The sequence below is a fragment of the Dermacentor andersoni genome, chromosome 6 (genome assembly GCF_023375885.2).
Source record: "Dermacentor andersoni chromosome 6, qqDerAnde1_hic_scaffold, whole genome shotgun sequence".
NCBI lineage: Eukaryota > Metazoa > Arthropoda > Arachnida > Ixodida > Ixodidae > Dermacentor > Dermacentor andersoni.
In genome coordinates, this window is record NC_092819.1 from 21,861,177 (window position 1) to 21,875,826 (window position 14,650).

The 14,650-nt window shown below is 47.5% G+C and overlaps 1 protein-coding gene across 2 annotated transcripts in view; it reads right to left on the reverse strand.

The window, feature by feature from the left end:
- Positions 1-14,650, reverse strand: part of LOC126521343 (endosome/lysosome-associated apoptosis and autophagy regulator family member 2-like) — a 56,321-nt gene that overhangs the window by 26,494 nt on the left and 15,177 nt on the right. The gene's annotated exons all lie outside the window — the stretch shown is intronic.

Genomic DNA, 14,650 nt, shown 5'->3' on the forward strand with positions numbered 1-14,650 from the left:
CTGTATAGGATGTACTCAGATTAAATTTGACCACTCGGGGGTGTTCCTTTAACATGCATCAAAAGCACGGTGGACTAGTTTTTTTTTTTTTTTTTTTCATTCTGCCCACATCGGAAGGCGGCCACTACCGTCCGAAATCGAACCTGTGGCCTCGTGCTTGGCCGCAGAACGCCAGCCATTGAGCCATCGCAAGATGTTCTGGCAGGACTATAAGTGCATGTTCATCAAAGGAACGCGAAACACCAACCTCGAATTAATTTACACTGGTGAAGAATTATTTGTAAAACTCCACTTCCATTCATGTGACTCGAAATGGCTCATTACCAGCGGGGAACATAAATGCCAAACTGCCCTGATTTTAAACGTTACGCCGAAACCACAGTGCCGTAACGTCATGGGGGACGTCAAGTCGTCGGTTCTCTTAGAATGCATCATGGATTTCGAAGTATTTTCCCGTACTCGTGGCTCTTTGTCGCAGTAAACGTTTTCGAAACTTGCTAGGTCAAGCCATCGGTTCTCGCGGACGCTGTCGAAAATTCATGACGTCAAGCCGAGATCAAGCTCCACGGTGACACCGAGCGTTCCCTCTGGGTAAGAGCGGCGCAGAAGCGAGCTCACTATGATATAGTTTAGCTGAACATGCCTTTTAGTGCCTCTTTGTAAAGGAACACAAAAGAAATATTGAGTTAAACTGTTACATTTGTAAATTCTCACGTCAGTTCGAACGTTCGAAAAAGAATATATATAGCCACTTCTGGTGCAGCAGGTAAGAAATATGCTAGTCTATAGGAGGCCTAAGCCTATACATATAACAAAGAAGCCCGGACTGGGGCCTAAATGTTACTTCTTCTTCTTCCTCCTCCTCCTCCTCCCTTTATTAGGAACGGCAACGGTGCCCAGGTACATCGGCTTTTGTTCCGTGACATTCGAAATTAAGTTCGCTGTAAGGCTACACGATCGCTCGCTTCTCTCCTGTGCACACATTGTCACTGATTGTATCCTTTTGTGCTCTTTTTCAACTTCTGAGCGTCGCTTGCTCGCCTGGAAACGTGCCTTCGCCGCAGTTGGCCTGTGCTAACCCTGTACAGGTCCGTCGCTCGTTATAGCCCTGAAAATAACAGATCTTTCAGGGAGTCGTCACCGAGCCAGGGTATATATTGCCCTCGAAAACTGAACCGTCAGGTCGGCCGGGGTAAGTCCCCGTGCCTATCGCTGCTATAGAATAAAATCGTGCAGTAACGTAGAAGCTGAATAGTAAGTGCAGGATCTCTCCTCTGCTTTTGTGTTCTTTTGTCTATTTTTTTTTAGTTGCGTGTCCCCAGTGATTCTAACCCAGTATTAACCAACTCGTCCAAATCAAGGTTCTTCGTGTAGATATGACGTTAACAGGCGCCGAACACGTGAGCCTGTTCGAGCATGCTAAACCGGCTCTCGTGCGTACTGTTAGCTGTAGCAATAGGCCTGCGGGTACAAGGCATTCATTCATTCATTCATTCATTCATTCATTCATTCATTCATTCATTCATTCATTCATTCATTCATTCATTCATTCATGCATTCATTCGGATGAAAAGGCACCCAGGACCACAACATCAAAAAGCTCTTTGAAAACTTTGCCTAGCCATGACACCGACACTGTTTAGCTGTTATGCACAGTGAGGCTTTTGAGTGCATTCCGGAGGTCCAAACCATAGCCAATTGTTTGGACAAGTGTACTTGTTTTCGTCTGGGCCCTCAAGAATGAGAATTCATTTGCCGAAATGTTGGCTCCGGTGACATCCATTGTTCCACCACTGCTGATCATTCGCGTTGTGAAGCAACACATATAATGCCACAGCAATTTCTATATGCTCGTTCGTCCCGGTCCTGGGTCATTGTGCAAAAATAAGATATGCAAATCATACTGTACCCTAGCAGAGCCCACGTGGGTGCATTGACGCGTGTAAATATAAGAATCACTCTTTTGCACCGATTAGGGTGTAAACGTTCTTACTGGGTGTGCTGTTCTTGACACGGGCGAACAGTCAGTCTGCGAATTTGACTCGTTCGACGGGCTAGTACCAGCTTCAGCTTCAGCACGATGCACGGTTTTAGTGACGTACTGCGTAGGGCTAACGAGCTCAAGAAGGCATAGAGACAGCTTGCGGGTATGCGCGCTCTTTTTTTTCTGTATTTTTAGGCGGCGCCGGCTCTATACGTGCTGTAGTTTGAAAGCTAAATTGGTCATACCATTCGTTTGGGCTCCTGTGCCGGCTTTGTATCAGGAATTTTATTCCTGCCGTGGATTCGCAATGCATGCGTTTTAACCGTTGCAGCAAAATCACTTTTTGCTTGATTCGGTAACAATGGCAGTGACTACATACCAAGTTCTTTATACAGGTCTGGCATTAACTTTCCGAGAGCTAACCTCTTCGTTGCCGTTTTCTTTTCTTTCGAACTTTTCTAGCTTTTGCCTTGGCGGGTGCATATTAATAATGTCACATCAGTAAACTTTCGCAGCATTAACACGTATACTAATGAATTATTTCATAGTCGCCACAGCGTTTCAAAGGGGGTGCCATTAGAAATCATTATCACCAGCAGCGGGATAGCTGCCCTATACCACAGTCAAAATATGAGCCATGTAAATTTTAGTAACACTTGCCGACCAGACGGAACACAACACGGACTGAACTATATGACACAATTATTTCACGCGCACCATCGCGACTTGGCTCCGCTTTAAAGGTCACATACACCGCTGTCTTGACACGCAGCTTGATGCACACCGGTTATTATGCGCATGGAAACGAAATCGGAGGAACATCTTTACTTTTTTAATAACATTTTAAGCAATCGTTTTCATCCGGCAATAACATGGCAGCCCATATCCATGTGCACCTTTGCTGTTGGCAGGAAGATGCTGCAGTGCGTGACAGGGAAATGCCGGGAACTTCATAACTCTGTGTTGATAACTTGCAAAGGACAGGAAATGGCGGTATTTTCTGCAATACACCATGGCCCGAGATATGGCGGGCAGCGCATTGGTATTATTACATCTGTGCAGCTGGCAAATCCTTGTTGTTATTTACGCGTTTAACACGATGCTCGAAAATCGATTACATTAATTCGAAATATTTGTTTTGATATCGCTCGTGCTTGTCGTCGGCTCTATTTTCTGTTCCAAGCCGTCTTAGAACAATACATAGAGTCTACGCGAAGTATGCACCCATCAGCCAATGTTAGCACTTTGTCAGAGTTGGAGTTGCGCGGCAGTCACACCATTTAGTTCGCCGCCATATTTCGGGCAGCGGTGCACTGTGCACAGGCCAGTTTCACAGTTTTCAAAAGCGTCTACTTTGTTTGAAAGCGTCATTTCAACAGCAAAAAAAAAGGATGAGGGGGTGAGTTAGAGAGAGAGAAAAAGAAAGGCAGAGACTGATGTGCCATGCTATGCATAAAGGAGCGTGGAATTCGTGCGTACCAGCATGTCCTCGACTCGCGCGCGTGTTTGCAGGGAACTAATCTCGACAGGGCGAATCTCCCTTTCAACGAAAGCGTACGCTATAAAAGGAAAACAAAACAAAAAGAAATAAAAGAAGATAGTTCGTTACTTCGATGGTCCAAATAGACATATAACAAAGCGTCAGACCCATATGCTAATGAGGCTGCCGCGATGAAGTTCGCCCTCTCCTCGCTCACGATTCCGGGAATTTGCCGAGCACTCCAGAGCACGCGTGCGTCGCGTGCTCGTAAAACAAAGCCGCTTAGGCACACGACTCCGCGACACACTATAGCACGCGCGCGCACTCTACGTTCCGCATGCTTGCTCTTCCGACGTCGAGCGCGCGCTAAGAATTCTTCGGCTGCCTCTGCACGCTTTTCCTGTTTTTGCGACCACTACGAACGGCACATTCCCACCGTACTCTGCAGCGTGCAGCAATGTGAAAGCTGCGGGTTGTGCGGAGGCAATGAGTATGTTGTTGCGCCACAAAAAGGAGCACCCTGTATCCAGCTTCTTTCTTTACTGATTACAAGTTCTTTTGACTGCAACACACGAAAATAGACAAACACTGGTCAGGTACTAGCCACAACCTAGTAGGAGGCCTAAACTAGGATATGTAAGTACAGGCAACGAATTGTGCTCGCAAATTTATCAGTACATAAGAAATCAATTTTAGTATTTACTGAGAGAAAATAAACGCGAATAAAACATGAAGTGGAAAACAAAGCCATGACCTTAAATACGGCAATAACGTGCTAACTTGGGCTGATTGGTACTGGTACATGTCTGGAGAAAACGAGTAACAGCGCTGGACAACGAGACGTGACAGCACTTTGTCTCTCTCAGTCACGTCCCGTTGTCCAGCGCCGTTACTCGTTTTCTTCAGACAACAAATACATTTAGCATACCTTCTACAATACGTTGCTAACGTTGTGTTCAACCTTGCAATGACGAACTGTATATTCGGCTCGTCTATACTGGCGTGAACGGGTCGGCAGTGGCATGATAAATACGAAGTATTTTACAGCGAAAGCTGTATATGACTAATCTTCCGTAGTTCTTTCGGCGTCCGGCAACAGAAACGGACTTAGCGATTTCTAAGAAACCCATATACAACGGGTTTCATTGTTTGCTTTGTGTGCGATCACGTACGGGTGCAGTGCGGCGGCGCAGATGTAAAAATGTGGAACAGATTGAAACGCTCGACGTGAAAAATAGTGTGACGTCAAGGTTATCGCAGCATATAAGCAGGAGAGGTATCGGCGCTAAAAACAGTTGTGTTATCGATGAGGCGGACACGTATAGTTCGTACACGCGAAGAACAACATGCGTACGTGGAGTGCCGGAGGGAACAGCAACGAGAATAAACGGCGCCGGAGCGAAACGACCACCGACGAAGAACGTTCCCGTGATGCTGAACGAAAACGACAATCGCGAGCCCGGACAACCAGTCCACCCTGTGAAGATGGAATGGGAGCGAAAGCACTTTGCTTTTCGTTTGAGAGCTTTGACTGTCTTCAGCTTTCGCTGCCATTCCATCTTCACTGAGTGGGTAGGTTGCCATTTTTATTGGACGATTTATTTATCGAAGAGACGAGCCATGCAACACAGTAATGCATTTTGCGCATTATGGCTGATCACAGCATCAGAAAACGTCCCCACTATAGAGCGTCGATGTTCTCGCTTGCGGCCTTATAAAATCCCGGTAAATGTCTATGCTGGTACGTTACAGCGCATCCATGCGAAGACGCACCTTACCACGCTTTGCTTTGCAAGCACGGTGCTTTGAAAGGGAAAGCAAACTCTAATTTCAGTTTCGTGCTTCTGCCCCGAACTTGCCACAGGCATTGCGGGTCGTGCTACTCATCGATTTCGATGCTTGTCTTCTTCTAATAGCGCGTTATTTTGGTGTCTGGTAGCGTTGTCTTGGCGCGTGACAGAAAGTGCCAAAACCCTTTCTACAGTCTTTTTTTTTTTTTTCGCGAGTGTGTCATTTGCTCGATGCAAATCTGAACGTTTATGGGCACAAGTAGCAGGCCGTTGCTTAAATGCGTTAGATAGTCATTTTTTTTAAAGTTGGATTATGCGTCTGCAACATCGTCCGCTTCTCAGGCGGGAGAGCAGACGACGCAGCCCGCGGCCGCATCCCACAGCCACGAACGAACGCAATCCGTTGGTTTATCTCACTGTGTATATACTGGCTGCAGACGGCATTATAGCTTCTACGGCGCTGCGCGGTTATTACCGAGAGACGTTGTAGAAGAGGAGAGGCCGCGGTAGCGGCTTGCCGCAGCGCAGGACGCGCTCACTTCGTTTCGACACCCCTTTCGCATTTCCGAGAGAAATGTTCAAACAAGAACCATTCCTTAGGTTCGACGAATTTTCCGCTACATCAGTTCCATTAGGCGTTGTTCCACGAAGCCCGTTCTTGATGAGTTTTAGATGGCTAAGCGTTAACAACCCGAGACAAAGAAAGAAAAGAGAGAGAGAGAGAAAGAGAGGAAACAGACGATATTACCAACGGTGTTGATACACTTTCAGTTGTGAACTTTACACGAAGTCGAATTGCCATCGAGCACAGCTGTGCGCATGAGTTTATACGTTCTGCGTCGTTGTAGAGGTATCACGTGTTTGCGGATTCTTTTTTTTTTTCGCTCTTGGTTGTCTGCTTGTATTGTGTTTCGAGAATGTGGCTGCGCAGTTGAACACGCTCGGGTGCTAACGCCTGAACCTACAATTGTTCGCGGTTTTGTTCCGGGTTTCCGCTTTTTTTCCGGCGTGTGCTCGTAGCGCTTCGCCTGAGCCTTACAATAAAGTTCATATTTCAAAACAGCGTGAGCGGGGTGGATTTGTTCGCGTTTGTTCTGCGCAGTACAAATTCCGTACATTTCAGTACAATACCGCCTGCGAATCAGGAAATGGCACTTTCTTTTTCTGCCCTCCTGCTGCAGAGCTATTTACTGAAGCGATGCCGATTTTCAGTGGTTGTGTGCACGCACACACACACACGCGCACACACACACACGTACACGCGCACACAAATTGACGGCCAGAAATTGCAGATTCACATTGCTTGTGTCGTTATTAAAAAAAGACATATTTAAAACAGCACACAGTCTTAAAAACAAAGACCCTATGCTCGATAATCCGCGTTAACGAGACTTGGTTTCAGCGTCGACTCCACTTTCGATGCTCCTGTCGCTTTATGTATTGGAAATATCGTAAAAAGCTTGCTAGCCCGTTGTCCTGGTTGAGTCGTTTGTGTCTCAATTTTTTAAAGATTGCGAAAATTGTTCATCCGTGCTGATAGATGACGTTTACTCACATTATCTATCATTTTAAGGGACAATGCTGGTCTCACTGGCTTTACTTCAAATATGCGGAAGCTACCGACTTTAAGGGCATTGAACCGCGCGAATGACAGGATGAAAGCAGAGACGATGTACATGTACATGTACATCAGCGCCGTGTGCGTCGTCTCTGCTTTCGTCCTGTCCTTTGCACTGTTTTTATCACCTTCGTCACGAACCAACCAGCCCAATACTGCACACTCCTGAGTTGAAGGGTATATTTCGTGCGCGCACCTTGGCGTTGCCAGCCTATAAACCGAGATTAGTTAAGCAGCAAGTCGCTGCCTCAAGCTGGTTTCTTTAGCTTACAACGACGTACGGTTCCTACAGTGCCTAGCTTGTTACTTATAGAATACAAAAATTTGAAAATAATGCCTCAGGGAAACGCCTTACGTGCCAGCTAAAGCAGCGACAGCCGACTCGACAACGGCATTTGACGATGATGTTATTATAATTGAATTCTGGGGTTTTACGGGCCACAACCACGATACGATTATGAGGTGCACGCTGTATAGTGGGGTACTCCGGATTCATTTTGGCCACCTGGGGATCTTCAACGTGCGCACGATGCACGGAACACGGGCGTTTTTGCATTTCGCCCCAATGGACTACGACGTTGACGACGAAAGCAAGAACAACGCGACAATGGCCACACGTCAAGGACAGGAACCGAATGACGAGTTGCGGGGAAAGAAATTTCCCTTTTTTTTCTTGTACGATTGCAAATTATATGGATGCCGTCGCCGTCGTCGTCGTCGTGCTGTCTCGGTATATAGCGACGCGCATGCGCTGTCCACGCGTGGAGGTTTAGCATGTCTCCATAGACGCGCATTGCGTTTGGCTGCAAAAAGGCGACGAAGTAAAGTGGACGCACCGTCACCCTGCGCTCAGTCGGCTCTGCCGGGGACGGGGCAGTGTTCTGACTTACGCTGCTGGGGTGAATGAATGAACGAAATCTTTATTAATGTTCTCGCGTTATTGAACATATGTGCACACATGCACCTTAGCGTTCCTGTTGACAGTTGCGTGCAGACAACTGCGTGTGACAACACGCGACAGTTGCTTGTGTACAATGTTCCGAGAGACACGGACCGTAAACGTCAAGATAAATTTAACTAATCGTTTCAATGGGGTGCTGACGAAGGCCGATGGTTTTCCTTCGATCTCACCTCGTGCCCCATCGAGATGCGACGCTCGCAACGCCCCTTTGGCTGTTGGCTGGCGCCTTTGGGTGAAATAGCCAATTTTTTTTGTATTCAATATGTCAGTGTCTCGTTCATTCGGCGACGTGTTATCCATCCTGTACAGGTAGATTATTCATCCGCATTGCGTTCAACCTTGAATTATTGCATTACGTATTTCGCTCCCCCGTTACGTAAAACCCGAGTGTACGAGTGAATTGAGGGAAATAAAAAAAAATCAGCGGCGATTTAGCGGTAAATTCGAAATAAATGCGTTACCATTACGTCGCAGCTCTTTGAGGTCCCGGAAGCATGATTTAAACCGCATTCACCCCATTGCAAAGTGTTGTTCAGGAGCCCACTCTACATACGTCCTGCCTCTTCGAGAAGCTAACTGCAGCTGACGGTGGTACGGAGCAAACGACCCTTAGTTGCACCTAATATATATATATTCAGACTGTATTCATGACGTCACTAAATGTTCGCGTGCTTGTGGTCATAGACAACGTTGTTTATTTCTTTATATTTCTTTTTTTTTTCATTATGCCACTGTGTGCAGGCGCAAGTTTGTAATTTACGGAGAAAAAAATGCATAAACTGAACTCTGTGTGCTTGCAATCACACTCTTGATGAAGGCCGGACCCCGGCCGAAACGTCAGTAAAGTCCTGTTATTTTCCTTATGTGCTTCCATTCTTTAAACTATTTCTGTGCCGGACCCTGTGATCTATGCTCCACTGATATATATATATATATATATATATATATATATATATATATATAATTTTGGGGCATATAATCTGCAGCAAAGTTTCAAAGAAATTCAACAATAAAGTGCGGGTGCGGGTTTTATGCAAATTTCACCTTGAAGTGTGGGTTCACGGCAATGCGCGCCGCGCTGCCGATCACCTTCTAGCAGAGTCCCATGGAAGGTGTGAGCTTCTAGGGAGACCCACCCTCTCCCCACCTCTGCGCGTTGAAGCTCCTTTCTCCACTTTCATTGTCGCCCTTTCTACTCCTCTTTAAGGGTCGCCATTTTGAGTTCACTAGTTAGCGAATAGCGCACGCATGAGCGCACGCGGCGCTGGCAAACTCACACGTCACACTGTTCCCGCGGCTCCCGCAATCTGCGCGAAGTGCTTCGCGGTACGGCGGTGGGCAAAATCACAGTTGGTATTTTCATCATAGAGTAACATAGTAAACGATACTACTCTCAGTTTTCGTCAGGTCGCGCTTGCTCCTTCTGCCGTTGTCCATGCGTGGGCTTTTCCGCCCGCGCTGCCATCCGCTGTCGTGTGAGTGCTATAGCTGCGAAGTAATGCGGTTCACGTCACATGTCACGTGACTGATTCGCCCGCGATAACGTCCGGCGTGTGAATCTACAGCTTTGTCAACATCGAAACACAATGGGGGAACAGTGCCGCTGGCCGTAGATACGAAGTGGACGAGTCGCTCATCCGCGAGTGGAGACCGTCTTTTGCAGATTTGAGCGTTGTTGTATGCAGTTACTTCCGCGGATTACAAGCGCGGATATTTCTTATATATGTATAAGTACATTCAAACACGCATTCTTTTTCCCACATTGACATTCTAACGCACTAAACTTAAGATGTCGCTCTCTTCACTCCGCTAACACACTGCCCCGGCGTTCTAGACAAAAGTATGGTCGTCTGTACTTTTTCCATTCGGATCCATGTATTGTTTGGCGGTAGCAGCTAGGCGCATGGTTTCCGCCTCCTATCAGGTGCGCACCTATAGCTGTCACGCGCCAGCACCGACCTTCCGCATTTCGCGCTTGTTTAAAAGGTCGACGCGTTCTTCCGCTTTACAGAGAGCAAAGCCATGCATGCGTACAAACTCGTTCGACGTTTCCACGCAGGGCTTCTGGTGCAGGCAAGAGCAATTCGAAAGAACTCAAAACGGGATCTTTACAAAAGCGTGCGCGACATGAGTTTTCTGCTAACCAAAGAGTATATTATATATATATATATATATCTTTTTAACGATGTTGTAAGATTTCTTGCATATACGCAGTCTTGTGGCAGAGAAATGAAGATGAAGTATACACCATTTTGGGATGTGACAGCGGGCGTATAAAAAGCACCGTCTCACAAATTAATATATACCCATCTCGTGTCGACACGCCGCTGCTGATGTTCTAAAAACAAAGGTGACGGCGGTGAGCAAACGAAGACGAAGTGAGATATACACAACACATACGGGCGCCTCACTTCGTCCTCGTCTGTTTAGCGCCGTAACCTTTGTTGTTAAGTCATGAACCAACTAGCTCAGCAACAAGTTCTGTTGCTGATGAATTTAGTTTAACAGTGTCAGTAACTGAAAACCACATCGAAGAAAAACGAAGAAAAAAAAACTGGCGTTTTCATTATTCCGCTTATATAACTCTGAATTGTGATTCCCTATACGAGTATACTTGCCCTTCATCATTTTATTCTTCTGCTAGCTGCGCCCATGCTGATCGAGTCGCCGTTTTCTGCAAGTTCTGTCGCACCTGGCTGGGCTTGTCTCAACAGTAGCCCACTCCCTGTTCAGCCGCTCGGTGCTATCTCCGTCAGCAGTACGTCTCCACCTCTTCTCGGGCCAATTTTCGTTTCCTCTTGTCACAAGCATTAATCTTCATTGCCTTTACGCCACTGTATATACTTCTCGTCTCTTCTCATTACGCAGCCAAGCCATCTTGGTTCTGCCTCTTAACCCTCGGTTCCAATGTTCGTGACTTCCACTCGCCCCTGCATGCAGTCCTTGCGAACTCTTGTTACTCGCCATGTATATATCTCAAGCACCCTCATTTCAGCCACTTGGGGCCTTTTATATCAAACTTTACATCCCGATCGCCTCGGCTCCATGCAATAACGCTGGTCGCACCACTGTCTTTTAAAGTTTTCCTTTAATACTTGACCGATATTTTCTCGTCTCAAACAACCCCATGAGGCGTGTCTATTGACAGCAGTGATGAAAAAGAAGAAGGATGAAATAAACAGGCAGGCGCGATCATAACTACGTCGTCAGCGCCTGCTTAATTTATTAGTGAGACCTGTCAGCCGCACAGCGTTCAAGAGCACTTGCACCGAGTTCAACGACCTATATGCCCCTTTCTTCGCTCTCTAGCTGAGTCCGTGACGTCAGCGAGTCATTAGCTGTCGCACAACCATATTCGTTGACCTCCGACCTATTCATAAGTTTTCTGCCCAGACGTGCGTCGCATAAGAGGAATAAAATGAGGAACCTAACAACAAAACAGCCACACAGACCGCGCTATACACTCCTGGACAGTGATCGACGCGCGCAGGTTGCGGATTCTTTTCACCCTTCATCGGCGCGTGCCTTTCTTTTTTTTTTTTTTCTTTCACCGGCGATTTTTTCGTTTGTCCCTCGTACTCGGTGCCGATGAGCTTCAGTTTTATTATTTTCAACGCATTTGGCGAGATGAGTGCTTTCCGACGGCCTGTCGGGTATATGAGTCGCCATACTTGCTCACTTTCGTTTGTTCTTATTTTTATTTCCAGCGTTAGCACGTGAGTACTCCGTTCCTATCCGTAATGTAATGTCAGGAGCATGAGCAACGTGATTATGAAATGCTTATTGACTGTTAGTACCGTTCACTGAAAAGTAAGAACATCCTTATGCAATAGTTAATGACGCATTAGTAATTAGAAAAAAAAATGGTCGTTACTTCGGCCCTAAATCTAGCTGGCTCACGGATGTCCACGATGTGCTCTGAAAGATCATTCCAGTGGATGATAGCCTGCGGCTAAGCGGATGAATTAAATGCGACGGTCCTACCAGAAATGTTTTGGAAGCTTAGAGGGTCGTTTAAACGACGTCAGGTGCGGTAGGTAGTACAAGCGGCAGCGTTGAATGATTGACACTGTAGACTATCTTGTGAAATATGCATATTATGGCGATTAATCTCCGCGATGGCAATGTAGAAGAAGACACCGATGATTTATTGTCTATTACGCTAGAGTGACGGTTGTATTTTAGTTTGGACTATAACGGTGGTGTAGAAGACGATGAAAAAGAAAACTATCACAGCGAGCAGCATCAGCGTGTAAAATGCTGCTCACTTTTTCACGAAAGAACTTCCACGTTAAGTGCAGCAATTACAATCTACAATCTCATTTGCTATCAAAAAAATGTTTTAATTCAGGGGCGCTTGCGTAATGTCCATTACCATATTTCCAACAGCATTCAGGGCCAGTATTTACAAGAAAAGCTCTTACGCTAAAACTGTTCGTAAGAGCAGATTCCACCTAATCGTTATGATGGGCACATTATTAGCAAAGGGGACTTGTCAATAACAAACATCACTCACGAACGAAAAGCTTTGCGAATTCGGCCCCGGAGCCGTATCGGGCGTACACGAATGCTGTCTACGCTGCCGGGAGCCGAACCTGCGACCTAGTGCTGAACAGGTGAACGCCCTAACAACTAATACACTGCGTCGGGTCAGAATACGAACAGGCTAAACACCGCTGAAGAACGCAGGTGCTCGATTCACATCCCTCGTTCCGTACCTCCTGCAGTTCTCGAACCAGACTTACCCCACTCACTGCGCTTCCAAGACGCCTTCATCAATAAGGTTCACGCGGATTCGGCTTACACCCTGTACTCTGTATCCAAAGGGTGGCGACTTACCATCACGCCAGTGACATGCACGTACTGGGCGCCCCACTGCTGCACGAATCTGGCAGTGTCCAGCATTTGGGACCTAGACAATGACCGTGCAAGCTCTCCAAAACACGGATTACCGTGTCGTGCTGCTCGCGGACTCTGACAAACAGGATGTTTAATTATTTAAATATGGAAGCCGAAATGGCCTGCTGGAAGTTGCGTAGTGGAGTTGACTAGCCCTTCTTCTGAAGCGTCGGCACAACAGAGCACTCATCGACCGACTCGGACCTTGACCAAGACGCCACTCTGGGATCGAGTCAACAAAGTGTAGCCCGACAACGCCCCCTCCTCGCCCACGGGGGCCTCGGGCTTGGCCCCTTTGAAAATAAAGAATATTCAGTCAATCAATCAACGTGACGTCGTGTCCGTAATCCCCGAGTTTGGCTTGCACAGCTCTCCCAAAGCGAATGGCGGAGGCCTCAAGGCCCGGTCGTAAGTTTATATCTACCTTGCCCTATAATCGCCGAGAGGGAGCGAACGACGGAAGGACACAGATTCGTCGGCCTTTTGTTTTCTCTCCTTCCCGCGGTCGCTGGCTGCAGCGCGCGTCCCCTTCCCGTCGGCGTCATCGATCGAGAGGCGGCCGAACGAGCGCGCGGAACCTCGAGGCGGAAGTGCCGAGCACCGGACGCCTTCATTTCCGCCGCGCGCGTCCGCTCTCGGCGCGCCTTGGCTGCAGGGGCCACGCGAGGGCACAAAACGCCGCGAACACAGACCTGAACGCCGGAGGACAAGCCTACATTGTATACAAAGAAGTCGCGTTCTGCACTCTTGCCGGTCAAACAACGAACGCCAAGAGGCTCGCGAGTTCCTTCCCCCTCCTTATTCTGCAAAGCGGGAGGAGGAGGAGATTGGTGGCTGCAAGCGGACCTGGCATTGTGAAACTATAGTCGCAGCCTTTTGTTTGCGAGATGGGCCAAGCCACAGTCCGTGAGTCGTCGATCATTTGCATGATCCCCTACTGCAAATTATCAGACAGAACGAGACAGGCGAACAAGACAACGGGAACAATGATGAGTGCAGGACGCAATCTGATTGATTGATTGATTGATTGATTGATTGATTGATTGATTGATTGATTGATTGATTGATTGATTGATTGATTGATTGATTGATTGATTGATTGATTGAACTGTTTTTAATGTCCCAAAGCCGGAACTGCCATACTACGAGACTACATATATATACGTCGAAACCACGGGAGACAGCGGTAGTATAAAAAAGGGGAAGGGGACATGGTGAGCGCTCGTCTGAATTGTTTTTGACCCCCTGAAGTTTTTTAAAGTAAAAGCTTTACTGACCGCGAACTTGCGATTTCGCCGTGGCGGTGCTCCGAGGAGGCGCATGACGTCACAACGCGCGTCGCCGCGCATATTTCTCTCTCTCTCTCTCTCCCTCTCGTTCCCTAGTCACTACTGCGCATGCGCCACTAGTAGCACCGAGCCACAGGTGTTCTGCCGCTGCGCAGCGCCGCGCCTTTCCGCAGCTGCGGTTTGGTATGACGTCACACCGCGTTCCTCGTCGTTGCGTTCGCCTTCGCTCGCTTCGCCAGCTGCGTCGGATGCCTGATAACATGTCGGAGGATTGCAAAGGAGAGCTCGCGTGCGCCGCAATCACAGTTGAGGCGGCAGTATGGACGGCGACAATTCTGATAAGCAGGAGGAGGCCTGGAATCGACATCGGAGCGAGATGAAGAGGAAACGAATCGCCCAGGAAACAGACGAATAGCGCGCCGAACGACTGGCTAAACGCCGCAACATAGCTAGACAACCAGACTAACCTGGACTTGCAAACAAGATTAACCAAGGCTAACCATGCTATGCCTTAGCTTTCGCTACGTATATCCTGGCATAGCCGAGCTAAGCCACTGCCAATTTTTTTTAACGTGTTTCTGCATTCCGCCTATGTAGGAACACCGCGACAGAGGCGAATCGAACCCGCG